Genomic DNA, 21323 nt, shown 5'->3' with positions numbered 1-21323 from the left:
GAGGCATTCCTGCATTTTCCTACCTGTCTACCTACTTCCACAACATTAGTGAGGAATCTACCCCCTCTGATGAATTTGGTTCAAACTGGCTAACAGATTTTTGGAAGAGATGTGTAACAATATGAAGGTATTGACTCATTTCTTTCAAAAAACAGACCAAAATCCCAAAGCTGTTGAGGGAATAGATTTCTTCTGTTAGAGGTGATTCAGCTAGAAGGCTTAAGCAACATCACACCCAATTTGCTTTCCAGTAGAATAAACACCTCGCTGCTCTGACAGACTCTCTGGTAATGGGAAATTGTGTAAGCAGCCTATTGCTCCCCGCTGAAGTCCTTGTTCTGTCAACCTGGTTGCTCTTCAGATACACAGGAAGAACCAAACTATTCCATAGCAAAGCTGACTACTTTCTTGACAGAGGAGAAGTGGTACTGTTTGTTCTCTGGCTCATATTTTATCTTCAGGCCTAAGAAAGACAAAATCCAGGAAATACAATGTAGAAGAAGAAGAAATGCATGAGTTACCGTAATTGACTCGATTTATTACTTACGAGCAAAAGCTCATGAATGAAGCTGCCCAAAATCTGGTTGTATTTTCAGTCTGAATGAAAAATAACTCCTGTTAAAAAAATGGTTTTTGTATTTTTCTTCTCTTTGTCCCCTCTAATTTACAAAGGACTGGTTGCAATTTACATTTAAGCAGCCCTAGCCTAAACCCCAGGTTGTTGTTTTTTATGCTGTTAAACGAAGCCTCTGTTATTTTTCGAATCTCCTGGACTATACACCAAGGGAAGCAGATGGATAAAACATTCCTTCTAAAAGTACTGACATCCAGCACAGACACTGAAATGTTGAATCCTGAAGACATTTATATTTGTGGTTTTTCAGTTTGGTGCCCAACCTGTCTTCCTGCCTCATTATTTATCCCTGTAGTGAGCACTTTCAACCATAAACTCATAAATGTACAACTGTCATGTGTGAGAGAGAGTATGGAAGGAAAGAGTGGTTAAAGGAAGTGTTTGAAGGGACCTACATTTATTCTTTTGTTGGTGTAACTGTGGAATGTAGAAACTGTAGATGAATTTCAAATTATAGCAGAAAAAATGTAGGTGGAAAACCAAATGGGTTTGGTAGGAATGGTTGTGAATACAGGCTGCATGTTCCTGGCTTGCGAATTACCAAGCATCCTGAAGTCTTGTTCAGTCGGGTGTTTATGATCTGGGAATGCTACTGATCTCATTTGTCCTGAGCAGGGGATGACACCAGGCACACAGTGCACAGAAATTCTGTATGCATCACAGCCAGGGGAACTTTTGCTGCTGGTTGTGTGCAAAAGCAAAAGAAACATTTCTGCTCACACAGCAAAGGTGCTACATGGAAGGAGATGATATGTCTGTTTTGGACTGCAGTTTCTAAGCCTCTATCCAAAAGACCTCTTCCTGTTCCCAATATAATTGTGGTAAAAACTCCACTGACTTCATTGCTGTAGGAGCAAGGAATAATGCCTTCTGACAACAATAAGAATTATTAGTGAATTTGCACTCAAACCAATACAAGCAGATATTATGTTTAATTCTGCATGTCCCATTTACACAAGTGTCCAAACAATTTTGAAATGGTAAGCAGCAACAACAAGCCTTGTAATTATTCTTTTCTGTCATTTATTTGGAATCTTGTTGGAGTACAGCAATCTAGTTGTGGAAGACCTGGGAGATACTGCAAAATAATTTACAGGCACAACAGACTACACTGGTACCAGTTGGTGCCAGAGTCTGATGTTGCCTGAATGCCCCTCACCAAGGCATCCTCAAGCCCAGTACCTTTAGTAACAGCTTCAGATCTTGAATCAGCTTTGTATCCACATTCTGTACTTGCATATCAGCTCCCTAAGAAATGTGTTATAATCAAAGGCTCTTCTCAAAAAAAATAAAAAAATGGTCATTTTTCTTTCAAAGATAATTGCCTACATGTGGGATGTGAAATGTCACATTACCATACAAAAACCCTTTAAGAAAACACTGAGCCCTGTTGAAAGCACATTCTGTTAAGGAATTCAACTGTCTTCTGTGTTTAATAACATTTAAACCTAGTTCCATGAATCTGAAAACGTTTTAGCAGTGCCCAACTTACAAGCCCTATCTTGAGATGGAAACAGAACCCCCTTGGTCAAAGTGCTGTGACAGTGCTGGGTAGATAGATTTGGGGTACTGCCTGCGAATTCTGTGGTTTTATTGGAAAGACATCCCTTCCTACTGATTTCTCAGCATTCCTCCGCCTTTCTCAAAGGACTCTTCATGGAAATAAGCTAATCTTTTCAAATTCATTCATTCCTGCCACTGGGCGCTACCCGCTGCCAGAACCTTCCTGGTCACATAATTATCCCTGCAACTGCCACCAGTGTGCCACAGAGGATTATGCAGCAGGAGCAGATGAACTACTAAATAAGTCTTGTTTTCTTACAGATAGTATCAAAAAGGAAGGACAAAGAGTAAAACAGGGGAATACCACCAAAAGAGACATAGCTGTTCTTCAGCTCAGATATCTTTTGCTGGTTTTGGGTTGATGGTGCAATGCTGTATATGCAGGTCAGAATTGGAATTAGCTCCCCAGAGCTGTAAATGAACATTAATTAGAGATCCTTTGCAATAAAATGGGATCTCCTCATCCATTTTAAAACTGGATGAGTCAAAGAAAATAATCCTTTATTTGGCAGACATATACGCAGGATGTTAATTAACAGGGCTTGTAATTTTTATGATTCTTTGACATTGTCCTTCAAACCCCTGCAGGTTTAATGGGCCTGTAGTCTTATTGCTTGGGAGTCTTATGGAACACTTTTACTGTGTATGCTGTAGTCAGGAGGGAATATCCAGATGTGAATACTTCATCAGCAAGTTGTGAATACTGCACTTTTGCTTTTGATTCTGCCTCTGAGTTTTCAATCTGAGGTCAATATTTTTCAAGCCAGAAACCAATGCTGAGCACCTTACATTCAAATTTTGAGAATTCTGCTGCATGGAACTGTGGCTATTTTTATGTAGAAGCCTTTCAAATAGATTTAATGTCTGACACTAGGTACCTAGGTGTTGGCACAAGAAATTTTTTCCCCACAGTCCACTCAGATTAATGATGACATTACTTGAGTATTTGCCATTGTACATATTTAGGGTTGGAGAAATAACCTGCTACCCTGGCTTGGAGAACTGAAGGGCATTAGGAGCTCCCAGGCATTAAGGGTTTCTCCTCTTGATGATGACTCTCCTTGAACAAATAAACTCTCCAAGAATAATAGTACCCCATGTTTTATGTGAGAGCCTCTTTAATAGGTTTGTTAGGGTATGTACATACCCCTCAACAGACTGTCATGCAGAGATTCCCAGTTGATAACAATACTTGTACTAACCCTGGAACTGGAAGAGGTACAGCTTTGTTCTCCACTTAATAAAATGTCCTAAGATAAAAAACCCCACAACACACGAGGCTCCATGGTTCCAGACAGACCTCTCTGGAAAGAAAAGAATTTTTTAGTCATACTTCTGCCAGAACTCGACCTTGTGGGGCAAGTGGTGTGGATTGACCCAGGAGGAGCTGTGGAAGGAAGATGGAAATTTGTCAAATCACGTGTGCATCTGTGCGTGAGAGGGGGAGGAGGTGAAGTCTCTTTGTCTGTTGGGTGTACCTAGTTTGAGGGCACTAGTGGCATGTTCAGAGATGCATCCTAGCTAGATTTGAACTGCCTCATTTTGCCATTGGTTCAGTGCAGCACGGAGCCCAGCATAAGCTCATTTTCTCTAGCTCCTTAGCTGGATTTTGCTCCCATTCCGACCTCCACTCTGTGAGATCAATATTGCACACTGTACCCAGTGGAGCTAATTTTAAACATGGACGTATCTCTGTGCTATACAATAGTCAGTGGGATGGCTGTATACTCAGCATGGCAAGAATACCTTCCTGTTGTCACTTGTCATGCTCAAATTTCTCCAAAAGAACAGAATCTTCCACAAACAGGAGGCAACCAGGGCTCTGTTGTGGTTCATTAGGAACAACGAGCCTAGCTGTGCCCACATCCCATCTGATGTGTTGCTCTTGGATTCCTGTTGTTTCCTGTTTTATTTCCCCCCCACTGCTTCCTGCCTCTTTGCTGTACCTGATGTGGTGTACAGCTGAAGCCTCTGGGGCACAGGGTCAGTGCTGTGAGGTGTCCAGCACAGTTTGGGGCATGATCAGACACTGTGCTTGAGCTAAGTAAGCCCTTCTTATGGTAAGAAGCTCTGCTGAGCCCTGTTTGTTTGTTGCCAGGAGTGTGAAGGTTGATCTAGGTAAGAAGTCTTTCCACTGGGAAATACTGTATTTCAAAAGTGAATTACACCTGAAAATGAAGGGCCAGATTATCAGTCCCCAACATGATTCCTTTGAATGGGAGGGGTGCCATGGATATGCCCTCCGCACCAGCCTCACAACCAGTTCCTGTGCTGTCATTGCTCGAATGAACACAATGGACTTATTTTCTGATTGCTGCCTTTGGCTTGAGGGATATATTGAAGATAGCAGTGGGGGGAGATAGGACCCAATGCAGTCCATCTGTCCCAGGTTAGAAGAATGGTTTGAAAGGAATCTGTGGACAGAATGCCCTGAAGCTTTTTGAACAGAAGCTGACCTCTGCTCACTCTGGAGTTAAAAGCTAGAAAGGGTCTTATCTACCTTTGATTCCCCTGCCAGAGTTAAAGCTCATGCACCAGACAGATTCTTTAATTTCAGAACCAGGTCCTATTTTGTGCAGAGCAGCACTTGCAGAGTCAATATTTTGACCAAAATGGCAAAGGCTCTTATTGCCTGTACTTGCCTATAAATGTATCCTCAGCTAGAGTTGTGTTATTTCCTAATGACATTTTCCTACTATGGGATTTAAGGGACCCAGTGGGTTGATGCAATTGTTTAAAAATTATTCTGATGGGGATAGCTTGTTGTTCTTTAAATATACTTCAAAACATCAGGTTGAATGAAAACTGTCTTCTGCTACCAATGGAACAAACCCACAATCCTCTTTTTCAGACCTCTTTCTCCCTAAGAGAAGTCAGTGTATTCTTTGGTGTACAGCATTTCTGCAGTGAGGTTGCAACTAGGTTCCTAGTTGTTTTCCTTTCTTTGAATCTGGACTGAGAGCTGAGATAAAGTATCTGACTAAGTTATGCTGAAAGAGAGGGGAAAATCCCTCATAGTTGATGGTAAAAGATGAAGGAGATCAACTAAGTCTTTTTCCATAAAGGACTGGATTTTTTTTCAAAATGTGCTAGTGTCTCCTACAAACCAGATTCAGCAATGAGTGGGAATAGCATCCTGAAGATAACAGTTCTTTCAGAAACAGCATATCTGTTACAGCGTTATCAGGAAGCTGCAAAAAGCTTGGGATTTTGTTACAGTAAACGTTGGAGCTGGTTTTGCCAACAGCCTAAATAATGGAAATCTTTGTCTCACTTTATAGGTGAAGATCGTTCAGATGTATCTGAAGATGAATGCAGGTATCATCTCTCTTTGCATGATAGTACCAGCCATTTAAAGACTCAAAAAGATGATGGTGTGGGAAGCTATTATCTAAGAACTCCCTTCTCCTCTACCTTTTTCCAGACTTGTGGACAGCAGGCGCACTAATATTTTACATTGCAAGAATCAGTGCTTTTAAAAAATAAAGCAGATGGCAACATTGACTGTGTTTGTGGAGGGCAGCTTGCAAAGACTACAGTTCCCAGTATGTGATATCACATACATGTTCAAGTGGAGGATCTTTGGAATATAGTGGAGGAGGAGCAGCCACATGTACCAGGAGTTAAGCACAGAAGCATTTTTTCCATAACCCCAGTGGAAGCTTACAAGTTGGTTTCCAAACTGAGAAGTGAGATCTAAATATTCTGTGTGAAAATAGCTTGATGCATTGGTAAAGCAGAATTCCCTTTCTCTCCTGTCCCATCCTGTCCTGTGCTGTCCTATTCCCCAGCAGCTGTGACACCTTAGCAGTACAGGCCCATCTCTAAATAGGGTAGGAATAAAAAAAAATTTTACTAGAAATAAAAAAATAAATCCTGGACTCAAATAGGAAGTCTAAAGGAAACGCCTGATGGAGAAAGAGATTTCAGCTGAACAGATTTGCTAAGAGTTTCTTTTTGCAGACAGCTTTCATTGAGGGAGGGGAAAAAATCAAACAGTTGAACATTTTTTCAAGCAATAAAATGGATTTAGAGAGCTATTTTCAGTCCCTGGATTTGTCTGTCAAACTTGATGGTACCTGCACTACGGAAAAGAGCAAGGAGGGCAGTCACTGTGCCTCACAGAAGCTGTAAGCTGAAGGAGAGCTCAGCCTCCAGGGGAGAGTGTGGGCATGAAGCATATGCCAGTCTAAGGAGTTGTGGTTCGGCACTGTGCTGAGACAGAGCAAAATACTCTGCTTCAGCTTCATGTATTGGAACCTAAGATTTCTCTCTGGGAACATTGAAACTTTTAATACTTTCATTTTTAAGAGGAAAAAAAAAGCAGAAATATCATTAGTTTGACAATTCTGAAAGTCCCAGTTACCCAAGAAAAAATCCCAAACATCAGTATGTTTGTAGGAAATGACCCAAAGAGAAAAGAATGCTTTGTCCAGCTTTTATTCCAGTAGGAGACTGTTATGTTACCTTGTGGGTAAGAGATGAACTGAAGGTCTTTCAACTTCAGAAAGTGTTTCTACAACTTGGACAAAAACACCTTGGGAAAATATCTAGAACTAATAGGCAGATCTTAGAAAAAAATCTGGCAACTTTGCACCCCCTCTCCCACCCCAGAAAGGGAAAAAGGTAAAGATGTACAAGAAAAAAGAGGGTTTGTAATTAGGTTTTGTCTGCATGGGATGCAATCTTGTAGATGCTGATGGAGCACCAGCATAGTAACCAAAACCCAGTGGGGCTGTTTTTCTGAGAACAAAGCTGCATTCAGAGGGCTATTGTTTCCATTAGAGAATACTGTGCTCTGGCAATGAAATCTTCATGTGTTTTATGCATTCTGCTGTTTGTCAGTGAAAGTGCTTTATCACATGTTTGTCACCCGGCAGGATTCAGGCCCAGATCTCCTCTAAGTGACTAATGCTATCACCTTTCAGCCTGCGACTGACAAACTCACAATCCCCTATTACTGTCAGCATTGTGGGCATGCTGACGTATTAAAAGCTCTTTCTTGTTCCATCAAAGGAAGAATTAACCTTTTGATCTATTTTGCAGCATTCTGAACCCTGGGTTGTTTGTTTCATGTTAATGAAATTCAATCTTTGTGCAACAGCAGAGGCTTCTTAAGTCTTACAATTCTTCAACAGAGGCTGGGAATGGAAACCTGATCTCACAATACGGTCTGAAGCCTTGCTGTCAAGGTCATTCAGCCTTTTCTGAACAGAAAGGAACTGCAGAAAAAAAGAATTTAAAATGTTTTCTGCTTTATTTTTGACCATTTATTGCACAAAAGATATTTTTCGCCTTCATCTTTAATATTAGGTCTAATAACAGTCCTATAAACAGCCTCCTGTCAAACAATTGTCTCGAAGCAGTGCTGTGAAAATGTCTTCTATTCTTAACTCTGCATTGGAGAGTATCTGAGAGGTCAGTGCCGAATTAATTATATTAGAGATTATTCTAGCTATTTCTAAGACTTCAGTTCATCTCTGTATATCAAGAACATGTGTAGAACAGCATTACTGGTAGCTTTTTTGAAGGATACTGATAGACGGTCTTTAGCCCAAGAGTTGAGGATGACACAGTGGAAGAGCGATAATGACACTAGATTCTGTCACTGATCATTAGAATAGTAGAGCTGGGCAAGACAGATGCTGGCACTGTCCAGCTGGTAGGGCAGATTTGTTCTTCAAAGCCTAGTTTGCAGTGTTATGCCACATAATACAACATACTGTAAAAGAGGCTGGCTCGCTGTTTGCAGCAATTTTCCACAGCCATTTTTCTTGTTTGGATCCCTTGCATGGGAGACATGCAATTTCCATGACTCTGGAGCATGTTTTTCATTGCTTGAAGTAAATCAGTTCTGTGCTCAGGTGGGGAATGCACTACAATTGCAGAACAGTGATGTCACAAACCTTTTAAATTCCTTTCTTGTTTTTGAGAGGCTGTATGGCAGGCAACTTGCAGTTCATGCACTCGTAACTCCTCACGGTCGTAATAGAATTACTGAAATGAATCTTTCACAAGATATGGTTCAGATAATACCACAAGAATTTCTCAGCAGCATTTTTTGAACTTCCTTTGACTGCCAGACCAATGCAAACAGGTGGCTTAGCATGCATGTGTGTGAGAGGGGCAGAGTTTTTTCGGATGACTGTGGATATCACCTGGTTCTATACAGGCTGCGAGATCACCTTGCATCCTGATGTATCGGCACTTGCAGTACAGGCTCTAAGCACAAATTCAGAGGCACAGCCAACAACAAAACCCTTGGAATAGCTGCAAGAAAAAAATAGGATTGTTTTTGTGTCTACATGAGCAAGCAGCAAGATTCCTTGTCTGCCTTGCAATTTAAAATGTAATAAATTGTATGAAGCTGAGTATGACTGTCATACTACCCCTTGTGTACAGACGGAAATTGAGGCCACAAAGAAGGGAAAAGCCTGGCTTGAGATGATACAGCAGTTCTTCAGCAGAGGCTGGGAATGGAAACTTGATCTCACAAATACAGTTTGGAGTCTTAATGTCAAGGTTATTTAGCCTTGTCTGAACAGAACGTAACCGCAAAAGAGACAACACAAACTATATCCCATTTAATTTTGAATTGTTTAGAGGACAGAAGTGCATTTTTTTTTGCCTTACCATTAATACTGCTTCTTCATCCTTGCTTTGAAACAAAAAATACTTCAAGACACAGAAACTGTCTGAAATTGGTAAATGTTTAGTTATCTAATCCCACACTGTATCACTATTCTTTTTTCTCCTTGGTTTCTTTAGGTGTGAAAACAGACATCTAAAAGCTGACATTGATGCTTAATTTGTAGACTGTAAAACCAAGAGATATTTGGAAAGGTACATCAATATTGATTGGAATTGTGTCATTCCCAGTGCAGTTTGTTCTTGTGTAGAAAACTAAACTCTAAATTCCTAGTTTCGCTGATGACAAGATTTTGCAGCAATCCTGGTAGCAAGTACCAGAGCTGCAGTGCAAGGGTGCCTCCCTCACCTGTTTTAATTCCTCTTCATGCCTCTGCAAAGCAAATTTACAGGTAGAAAGTCTGGATGTGGTACAAACAGCTTCTGCTCATGTCTGGTCTTATTCCAATGACAGAAACTGGAGTCCTTTTTTTTCTGAAATGTGTCAGGCTTTCTGACCAGGCTGTGTTTACTTCCGTATTTTCATCTATCATCTCCATTTCTTAAATAATTAAGAACTTTCACTGACTTGGTCTGTACTTTAATGCTTTGAATGCATATATGCAGCTGCAATTTTCACCTTCAAGCATCAGGATAAATAAGGATGTTGTGCTTCTGAACCATTCCACCCATATGGTAACAGTCCTAAAGTAATCTGGGTAGCCAAGATGATGAAGGAAAGAAGTTGGTTTTGATCTGTCCCACTAAACTCATTTTCCTTTGCATGTCTTTGCAGATAAACTACTTGTCCTCTGTAAATTAAAGCACTTGAGTCCAAAAAGAAACAGAAAAACAAAGAAAGTAGTATTTTTGTAAAAAAAATTAAAACAATGTCTTCAAAATTAAGAATATTTATTTTTATCCATTTGAAATAAAAACATTTCCATTGCAGTCACTGTGGTAGCCATTAAGACAGCTTTCTACATGACTAAGAATACATAACTACATATTGAGTGTAGCTGTCCTCTGTTTTCAAGTTTTATGAATAGTTAACCTTTTCCAGTAGGTTTTACTGTGGAGCTGAATATTTGCTAGTATGGAGGAGGTGAAAATGCTTTGGAAGGAAGGCAGTATAGGAGATCAGAGAAGGAGAGCTACCCAATTCAATTATTTTTTCCTTGGGATGTTCTTTGCTTCTTTTCTTTTTAAAAGATTGTACCCTCTGTATCAAATCTTCTCCATAAGCTCAGTCCTTCTGCTGTGTCATCTTTCTTTTGTCCATTTTGGAGAATTTGCTTGGCACTACTCTCACAGAATATGTCAAGTCTTCCATTATTAGATGCTGCACTAACAATTTTTTTCCCAGCGATATATAATGGGAGCTGTTCCTTGGGTCCATGGTTTTTAGATTGCTTTTTTTTTTTTTTTTCTACAAAGAGCAGCAGCAAGTGTAGCTTCCTCATGCCCATCTTAAATCTTCGGAATGGACTGACTCCCAATACACATGTCTATAAGTTCTGTTCAAGTTCTGTCTCTAACAATTTTTTATTGCTTTCAAGATGGATTTTCAAAATATTTTTACCATCTAGTATTCCCATATTGTATGTATGAAGGAAAACCTTATGTTTTGCATTTCATATAGACATCTGGGGCAATATTATGTATTTTGTGAGATAACAATAGGGAAATACATATTCTGTAAACTAGATAGTACTGAATCCTGCCTGACAGTTAGTTTTGGAGCAAGTATTTGTCATGTGCATGATCTCATCTCAGTCTTCTGCTGTTATTTCATATTTACAGTCTAGACTAAATAACTTAATAGTTTTTATGCAGTTTCTCTTTTAAAACCAGCTATGAATCATATATTCTAGACATAATCTTGATCATGGAAACTTCAGCCTTTGCATTAGACTTTCTAATGAAGCTGGCCTAGTTTATCTCTAGTCTGAAAATATTCTAAATAATATAAGCAAACAGTATACATTTATATTGAATGACCCCCTTTTTCCTTCTCCAGCTGTCCCCCTTCCTCTTGGTAAGAAATCATCTGTTTGCTACAGTTTCTTTCAATGAAGATATGAAAGAATTTTTATTTTCCTTCTGACTAAGATACATTTCTGAGTTCTGATTTTTTTCTTTTTCTTTTTTTTTTTTTTACTCAGTAGCTTGTCTCTTATGTGACCAATTAGTAAATATAGTTTTAATTACCAGGTGATATTTCATGAGTACCAGAGTTTTGGGGGAAAAATCTTTTAATTGCTATAATGAGAGTTATTTTGCCATTTTATGATCCAGTAATAATTGCCTTCTAATGCCCTATCCTCCAAAGGTTCCCGTACCCATGGCCCTAACATGTTTGAAATACGCTGCCACTGGGTTTTCCATCCTATCCTCTCTTCTTTCACATGTTCTCAGTTATTGTGTTTTAATCTTGGGCATTGGAATCTCTTCTGAAATATTCCCTTTTGCTTTTGGCTTTGTTTGCTTGTTTTGGTGAGAGAGGGGCAAGAAGTTTCTGACTTTTATCAGATAATTGCACCTGCTTGAGCTACCACACAGGGCTCTAATTAATGTCTTAATTTATACACAATGATTTTTGTTTAGTTTTTCAACTTTTTTCACTTCCAGGATAAGGCAGATGATTTTTGTAGATAATTTTGATCAATTTGAAAATGACTCAGAAAATAATTTCTCCAAAATAGGGCGCACTTAGCATTGATAACTAAATTGTTAAAGTTTTCTTCTTTATATTCTGAGTGTGCTATTCCATATGGAGAAATCCTCTTTTATAGTATTGTATTTATACATACCAAAGAGCTCCTTCTTTTATAAAGCTGTTGGGTGCTGCTTCACCCCTGTAAGTATCTCTATGCACAATATGCAATAGCAGCATTTTGAAGTCTTTCGTTTACATTCAAGGAGTTCTATAAGACTCTGGATTAAAAAACAAATCCATATTTGGTTTGAGTTATAAAATTGCATCTTTGTGACAAGTTGATGATCAGCAAGCCTTCTGTCATCAGAGTGAAGTGTTCTTATAATCAGGGAGCTGACTGTTTCTCAAACATTATACAGCATTTATGAGCAGATCCATTTGTTCAAGTCTCCTTCATTTTTAAGAACTTCATTGTCTTGCTGAGTTCACCAGGCTCTTTCATTGTATTCGAATGAGACATTTTGAAATCTGTTTCATAGTAGCTCTTGCAGCAAAACAAATTGTCTTGATTTGCTAGTTCACTAGAGCTTATTATCTAAAATGCTCTGAAGTTGTAAACAGCCTTGCTTTTTTAATATACCATTTTTGTCTTTAAAGTGTAGTGTGGCTGGCTGGACACATTCATTTGAAATCACTCAAACTCCTAACCTCTGTGACTTTCCTGCTTACAGAGTCTGTCTTTGCCAAATAGATGAGCTGTCTGGGATTTTCGCGGTATCACTATTTTAGATGCTATTTGCATGTTTTTACTCTCTTGGAGAAAGCCTGCATCATTCTGTAGTCATCTTGCATTTTTAGGCAACTCATAGTGAGGTACTGGGAGGTTCTTAGAGAGCACCTCACCCCCAGCTAGAGAAACAAAATGGGACAAGATCAACTAAAGCCATGAAAAATGCTAGTGTATGTGAGGTTTAATTGAAGCCTACTCTTTATCTGAGAAAATATTGAGCTTTATTGCATGCAGACAAATAATTTTTGAGAATCTTTGCATATAATACAGTGGTGAAGCTTTATTTAAGTAGGATTTGTGAACACTGACAGGGAAGAAAGGTGTTTATGAACAGGAAGCATTGAGTTCATTGGTATCTAGTATTTTGGAGCAAATACCTGATTATTCACAATTGACAAAGACCATCAAAACCATCCAGAAAGCTGAAATTAAAATATTTAGCATTAATCAATAATCACTGTAGTGATAATTAAGATTCTGTCTTCAAGTGACAGTTAAATGGACATGTGGCAAAAGCTATCCATGATTTTTCTTTGTATTATTTTCTCTATGCCTCTGTTGGATAGCTCATACGAATGAAGAATTTGCTTTTCTTAACTAAATATGATTTCAAATGAAAAGTGCAAGCTGCTTTGTTATGCAGCTGTGGGCTTGTCAGTCAGTTACTGTCAGATTTCTTTGGGAAGTTCAAACATGAAGCACATTAAGCTTCGAGTAAAGACCAAATTGGGGTAATCATTTTGGGTAAATCAGAAGAGCTCATTTGACTTCAGCTAAAAATCTTGCTGTCTAGGTCTGATTCTCAGCAAAACCCTTGTATTTACATACTTAAAAACCGGGAGTTGTAGAAACCTAACTTGTGATAGCAGCATTTTTTCCCTGTTAAATGCAAAGCAGCGGAGAATTAGGTCCCAGCTTCCAGTCAAATTTGGAAAAAGAGAACAGCAGTGGGAGATAGCTTTTAAATATATTACAAAGTAAAAAAACTATAATACACTCTTCATTTATTTTTCATCACCTTCCTTGTATGTGTGAATAGTCACACCAAGGCACAACTATATTTAATCCTTAAGTCAGCTCCTGTCAACATAAGCTGTAGATGAAGGCCAAGTCAGTAAAACCTCACCCAGGAGCGGAAGCGATTGTAGCATGAATTGCATCAACTCCCTGCCCCTCAGGGCACAAAAACAAGACCAGTGCTCCAGTGCCAGGGCTAGAGACACCAAAGAGGGCATTCTTCAGCAGACTTTTGGTTCCTCAGACAGCGTTGTCTCCCAGCAGGAAGTCAGGTAGCAAAGCCAGCTCTCACTCTTGTGAGGGCAAATCCCCGTGGATGACCAACGCACCGTTGACAGCAGGAAACATGACTCATACTTTGGCTTTGGTAAACTGGAATACCAACAGGGTGACTCTGGAGTTGTATTACTGTAGTTCCTACCACAGCAAAGACTCCAAGGGTCAGGAACCATCTAGGTCTCCGTAACGTTTTCATCTTTTTACACTGGTAAATGCAATAGAGATGTTATGAACTGAAAGTCAGTAATTCTTGACCCAAATAGGTAAACGGCAAATTCTGTAGGTATGGAAACAGTGTGATAGATCCTCAATCCAATGTGCAATTATCAGATATATAAAAAATCATCGACTGTCTTAAGTTTGTGCCTTTGTTTTTCATGTTCTCCTACATGAAATAGCATGAAAATACGATTACCTGGTGAATGAGAAATTAACTGAAAGAAAATTTCATAGAACTGAGCGAGATGTTTGAATTGCTGGTCTAATTCTGCTGCATTTACACAGAACCTCTCACATCCTGACTGATGGCATTAAGTGACATCATAGTGGAACATGACACAATGCTATTTTAAATGCCATTGAGTCCAAAACTAGAGGTACACTAGCTGAGAATAAAACCTCAGGGCATCTCTCATTTTTTTCCTGCAGACTTCTTGCAGGAAAGATCCTTTCAGCTCTTTTTGTGATTCTCTTCCCAGTTTCCTTTTCTCATAGTGGGGATAATACCCACCATGAGTTGGTGAAAATGCTACTTATTGTATTAGCATGCTCCTGAGGACACAGGTTGGTGAATGCTATTGTGCTAGTATTACTTTGCATCATCTTCCTCTTTTATCTTTCAGATCGGTGAGTTTATCTCTTGCATGACTCTCCCAAAATGGTTAAGTGTCTGAGTGCCTCTGTGCCCTTGTGAAATTCTGCCGTTGTTTCTCTAAAGGTCATTACATTAAATAGAAGCTGCAGTGATCTTTATGAAGGTGGGAAAACCTGCCCAAAAATGATAAAAGAGTAGCCACACACAAAGCCTTTGGTAACTCTGTAATCAAGTGAATGAGTTCCTTGACCTCTTGGGATTACTTCAGTGTATTTTTGCCTTAGGCTGAGGTTTGGTTTAAACCATAAACTAGTGTTGTCAGCATAGTTACTCAAAATGCAGAAAAAAAGACAGAGACTTAATCCAGTCAAAGAAACAGGGCTACTGAAAACCTTCACCGAGATATACTTCTCTGTATGGGAAGGATGTCAGTTTTCTTCAGCTGCTGCTAAGGATGATGAGACTGTAGTTGCCTTCCCTGAAAATAGTCCAAGGCTTAAAACCACTGGGCTCCCCTCCTCCTTGTTCATATGGATGTGCAGATGGGCCAGTAGCCCACAGAACTGAGTGTCTCTGGTCTTCCTTGTGAGACTGGTGTGAAACTCCAGACTCTGACTTATGGCTGCAGGCTTTTCAGGCTATGACAAGCAATGGCACGGTTTTCTGCTTCCATGCCTATGAATCTGGGACCACTGAGGCCACATGAAGGCCTCCAGGAGCACGGACATTGACTTCTGTACAGCCTAAAATGTTTATAAGCAACTATTTGTGGATCAATAAATGACAATGTTTCGATTCACATGTTGCTTTGTAATGAGAATGCTGCCCTGCTGAAGGGACAATCAGCCAGACTACCCATGTGAGGAGTCTGAGCTGTCTCAAGCTGGAGACAGCCCCTCAGATCTCATATATACCTGGAGCTTGTTTGCTTTCCTGACATCCCACACTGACCAGGTGGTAAGGAGCAGGAAGATTAGATACAAGTAGGCAAGAGTAGGTCTCCTGATTTCCATCTTGTCTGCCATGTGCCCTGATATTCAGACTTCTTAGAGAAGCTATGAAGACAGCCTCTCTAGTCCAGCTGCAAGGGATACCAAATTCAGAACTCTCTTCCAAAGAGAACACTAATATTTTAGACTTCTGTAATTTCAGGATAATGTTTACCACCTCAGAAGGACAATTACTTCGTGCCTTAGTTTACCTCCAGTACAAGTCATCCACCCTCTTGGATGGGTGCTAATGGATACTTGAAATGGTACAGAGCTTCTCTAGAAGCAAGGGCTGGGAGCTTCACCATCTTCAGAGTAGTGTCTGTAGGTAGTAAAGGCTCCCCAGCACCTGGATTTGAACTTGGCGTGAGACAAGGGCTGCTACTGATCATTGGCCTTTAGGAGGCAAAAACGCTGTTGAGCTTCTAGCGACATACCTAACCTCTCAGTATGAACAGCTGATTTCACTGCAACTATAAAGCTGAATGAGGATTTCCCCACTTCCATGCAGAATGGGATACTTCACATAAGGATCTGTAAAGTAAAATTCCAGGACAGCACTGGTCAGAAAGCGTAATTAAAACAGCTTGGCAGGAAAATGTCTCAAAAGAACACTTTTTGTGGACTTCCAAATTTCAGTAAATATTCCCCAGGAAAATGTAATAAAATGAAAACTAGTGTTGCACAAATTCATTTCAGAATTTCGATATTTCCACTTAGCATAGGATGTTTTTACTTTAATGTATTTGTTCCCTAAATTTTAGCTACTATTTGTTCCCTAAATTTTAAGAACTAATACTACTACTACTGCCATATTCCATGACAAAAGAGCTGTGTTTATTTCAGAAATAATGAATTGAGTTTGCTACTTTGTAATGGTAGAGGTATTTTATCTGTTTTCTAGATCAGAGTATCATAATGAAACTAGTAATATAAATAGACAGCACTTTGATCTAGAAAAAGTACTTGTTTCAACGCGTAACAACATATTGTTCCCACATATTTTTAAAATGAAGGAGTATCTGTGTTTCTTCATGAAACTTCTCCTGACTCCCTTTAGAATTAAACTGTAAAATAAATATATATTTTCTAGCACAGCATAATGCCAACAAGACAAAGATTAGGGAGAATTTTACACTCGTACAAATGCATTTGTAGCTCCTTTCAGCACTCCTGCAGGAAGCAGACGGAGATGGAACTCCGTCTTTTCCTGGTCGGATGCATGTGACCAAAGCCCAGGAATCTTGCGCCTTGACATCCTGCCTGCTGTTCTGGCAGAAGCAATGTGCTGCACCTCTGATGGAACTGTACCACCCAGCTTCCCTGGGCCCCAAGGCAGGGGTGTGGAGGGCTGGGGATTGTTTCTGTTCACGAAAGAGCACAACCTGGCCGACCATGGTGTTGGGTACAAAAGGCTTTCTTCTAAGACTGCTTCTGGCCTGGAGTTGTTTACCTTGTGCCACTGGGCTCTGAATGCAACCTTCTGTAACATGGGAAAGGAAGCAAGAGGATTGAAAAGGGTAGGAAGGAGAAAGGGAGGATGCATTTCTGAATTGCTTCAAACTGGGAGAAGAGGCAAGTATTACTCTTGTTTTGATGAAGGAGAAAGTCATTCTTGAAGCATGAAATGCAAACTGAGACTCTTGTATGATTCTGGGAAAGGGAATAATATTGCTTGGAAGAAACTTTGCTTTAAAGAGGTTCATGATTTTTGACAATAATGGCTATCAGAGATTGATTACAGGATCTTGTGTGGAGAGGACTATGAGACCCAACTAAGCAGCAGAATCACAGAAAGTGCTGATAGAAAAGATATATGCAAGATTATAAATACGCACTTATTTTCTTCTGGATGATTTTTGCCAACTGCTGGGAGTGGCTCTCCTCCCTGCTGGAAAATACTTCACTGTATTCTCAACTATTTCATTTTATTCCAGCAGGTTTGATTACTTAAGGGCATACATTTGTCTTGGTATATGATTATGCAATGTATTTTCTAGTGGCTAGAAACTAGAAGTAGTATCAAGGTCACACTTGGTAACCAAGGAAATAAGATGCCAAGGTTTATAGATATGTATTTCACCTGCAAGGCTATCTCATGCAGATCAACATAAAATAACAATAATGGCAAAGTCTGGAAAAAGTTTGTACCATTGCTGTCACAGGTCTGTGGCTGCGTGGAAGATTTCAGCCTCAGCAACCACCAACTTTCACCATCATCTTCTCCACCATTACACAACACATCCTTCCTTTTGCTCAGACCAGCCTGAGCAAGGTGCTTTGTGGAGAACTGTGTGTGCTATTTGAGGTAAAGGACTTGAACAGTCTGATCTATTTATAGATAATACAGTTAATCTCATCTAGAAAACAAGGAGAAAAGCGATATAGACAGTGGCAGCTGTGACACTAATATATTATATTTAGCCAGCGCATCCTCTTCTAACCTGCTGTTTATTGAATGTCACGACTGCACAGAATTAGTCACTCTTTTGTGGTTACCGCCTTGTGTGGTCTCCTACTCCCTGTTCAGCTTTGCAGACTCGTTAATAGTTAACTTGTGATTTTCTTAAGGGAGCTTAACACAGTTTATTCAAATGTTCTAACCGTATTTAGCTGGGAGTTTTATATTGTTCCACCTTCATTTCCCACACAGCTGTACGTGCTTCTTGCAGACAAAAGATCCATACAGTCCCATTTATTTATTGATTACAAGATTCACACTGCTTGGGAACAGGAAGAAAACAGCAGTCAGTGGCAGGTGGAACACTTTTTTCCAATTATAGTTGAGAAGTCTTTATCATTAGTCCAGACATACTCATCAGACCTCTCCTAGAGCATTCTGGACTGACCTGTCAGTATATCTTCCTTGGAAAGTTACCCCATCCAAGGCTGTGTACTGAACAAGATTGTCAAGACGGCATCCAGCACTGTGTGTTTCCCTGAGCTATCTAACCACTGGTTAATACTGATTTGTTCTGCTGTGTTTAACACTTCTCTCCTATATATAAGAAATCCAGAGCTGCAGATTAGAATTGACCATGAAACCCATGGGAGAAAACAAAAGTGGTTATTTCAGCAAATGATCTCTTCCAGATGGCCATGATTCTACAGTCCCTTGCTCAGAAAGGGCTTGGTCATTATATTTGTTTTGTCATAGACCAGAAACTTGCTATAAAAACCTTGTCTCAAAGCTCATCTATGTATAACACCAAACACATAAATAATATAGGGAAAATGCTTATATCTAGAAGGATGATTATACATTATAGATACCTGAAATGTGAGACAGTAATGGTACTAGTAAAGATAACCTTACAGTTACATAGTACTCACAGTTAAGGGTTGATTTTTTTTCTGTATTTTCCATTTTGTGCTTACATCCTAAAACCAGATAAAGAAGGCTAATTTTTGTTGTAAGAGAAATATTTCTTTCTAAATGACAACATGTGACATGATAAGATGACATTTTAGACTTGGTCTATGTCAGAAAAATACTGAAAGAAGAGTTAAGACAGCAGCAAGGAGAGATCATATTAAAGGCAGCTAACTTCTTTCTGATAAGTAACAAGGAGAGTAGCTCCTGCCAGCTTGTCACTGCAAGAAACAAACCCTATGATCTTAAACAGTTTCCAACATCTGCATTTCAGCAGTGGCTGACAGAGAACCAAATCTGCTTTTTATCGTCCTTGTGCAGGCTGCTGTAACGTCACTGTGGCTAACCTCTGACTGTGTGAAGGACAGGACATTGCAGTAACCACAGAGAACATGATAGGGAAAGTCAAGAAATGAGATACCATAAATAGCAAGAGGGAGGAGAAATTAGCTGAAAAAACCTTTTGGAAGAAAAGTAACTATTTTTCATTTCGTGTCATCTTTTGTGAGTTTAGAAAGCTTGGGTTTTAGTGAAGCTGTATCCAAACAAAAAAGAATAATTTTTCTCCTCCATGCTGTCTACAAGAAAAGACCCATAGGCATCTTCTGGCCTATGTATACACTAAAATTATTGGGATTGCATCTCAGAGAATAGAAGCCTGTTTCCTATTTACAGATGGCAAAATACAGTGCAGTAAATCATAAGTTGAAATTTTTGAAACTTCTCTTGAATTGAAGAAGCCATATTCCCTCAAAAAACATCAGTGATGAATGTTTGCAGCTTATTGACTCAGTTTGTATTTGTCTGTTCTGCACCTTTGCTGATATGGAACAGAGTCAGCAGAGGGTCTCTTCCCCTTTACCTGAACTGCATTTGAGAAGACTCAAGTCATGCCAGAGAGATTTTAAGTCCATTATCAAATCAGTGTTGTGTGTTGAAGAATGATGCACAAATTTCCAAGTGCAAAAACCTTTTAGTTATTCACTATGACTTGGAAACCTATGATCCTGCAAATAGCAAATACATGTGGCAAACAAAGTTGACCAAATCTTAGTAATGTAGATACGTTTTTTTCAGACTGGGAAAGACACCATTTTCTGATGTTTCCTGTAATATGGAATTTCGGTTGAAAAGATAGTCTGCACATACCAACACATGGGATTTCTGAAATGAAGTATGACCCCTGGCAGCTGCTGGCTGAAATTGGTATGGTTCTCACTGGGCTCAGTGCTGCCCACCTCCTGAACAGCAGCTGTGACTTTCATGATTGTGTTAATTTTGCTCAGTGTCTGCTCCCTTCCCAGGTCTGGATTGCTGGGATGTATCTGCTCTCTGGAAGCAGTTTCAGAGTTTCTAGGCCCCCAAGCCAGCTGGCTCCCTTGCTTGTAGGGGCTGGCAATCCCTTGGAATACCACTCCATGATTCATCAAAGATGCTGATCCCATCCCAGTGCTGATACCAGCCTGCTCTGATGAAGCCATGTCTTGTTGGAGAGTTCACAACCATCTTTGACTGGTAAAAATGATTAATTGATACTCCCAGAGACACTGATGCACAGGCACATCATTATCTTCAGTTCCCTTGCAGTATAATTACCAGACATAATTCAATATTTCTCCCATGAACAAAGCATTTACAAGTTATGCTCCACCTGCCCCTTTGGCAGTGTCCACAACACAAAATAGCTGAGTAGGCCTGCCAGCCTCTTCCACCCTTCGTCTTCATGCCCTGGCACACAGTTGCAAGGCAGAAGTGATCTAATGCCCATTACCCAATTGTCTTCACACAGTTCATCCTTATGTCAGCCTATCCTTTCCCCATATCCGCATCTCTGTCCTTGGCTGCCTGTACTCACTGCCTTCTGTCACTTCAGTCAGGTTGCACTGCTGTATTTTCCACTGCTGTGTATGCTCACTTTTCTCCTCATTATCTCCTGCTTTCAGAGCTCTCTTCTGCCTCCAAACCTCTTTTTCCATATTGCCTATCACTGGGGAACCAGATCTTCCCCTTCCTATTTCAGAAGCAGTCAGACACAACCTTTTCCCATCCTATCTCTTCCTCTCTTGTTTTTCAATAAATCAGTCTCTTCTGCCTTCTGCTCAGGTCTCTTTCTATTAAACACTGTCTCAATATGTTTTACCTCCTCTTTCACCATTTGTCCTGGAGCCATGACAAAGTCAGTTTTCTCTTTGTCTTGCCTCATTCATCTCCTTTCCACTCAATAACCCCAGCTCTTCTTCCACTGGGATTTGTTCCACCCAATTTGTCTTATTTCTTAAGGCTTATTTGATTCAGCTATGTGTATGTTTATGTGAGCATCTAAATCTAATGACCCATTCTTTAACCCATTGGTAAACTGAAACCTCAGCAATAACAGAATGAAGGTCTTAAAAATACCAACTTCCTGCAGTTTTCATGAAGATTGATGACTGGGTGAAGAAAAAAGATTTGCACTTGCCTTTACTGCTGGAAAGGCTGCAGCATGTGCTCCTTCCAGTGAATGTACAATTATTAATTATTATTAATGGTCAACACCAGGAAAAACTTAGCTCAGAGTTTGCATTTTCCTAGACAAAAG

This window comes from Coloeus monedula (genome assembly GCF_965178545.1).
Source record: "Coloeus monedula genome assembly, chromosome: 6".
In the NCBI taxonomy this organism is placed as follows: domain Eukaryota; kingdom Metazoa; phylum Chordata; class Aves; order Passeriformes; family Corvidae; genus Coloeus; species Coloeus monedula.
This window is presented reverse-complemented; position numbering follows the sequence as displayed.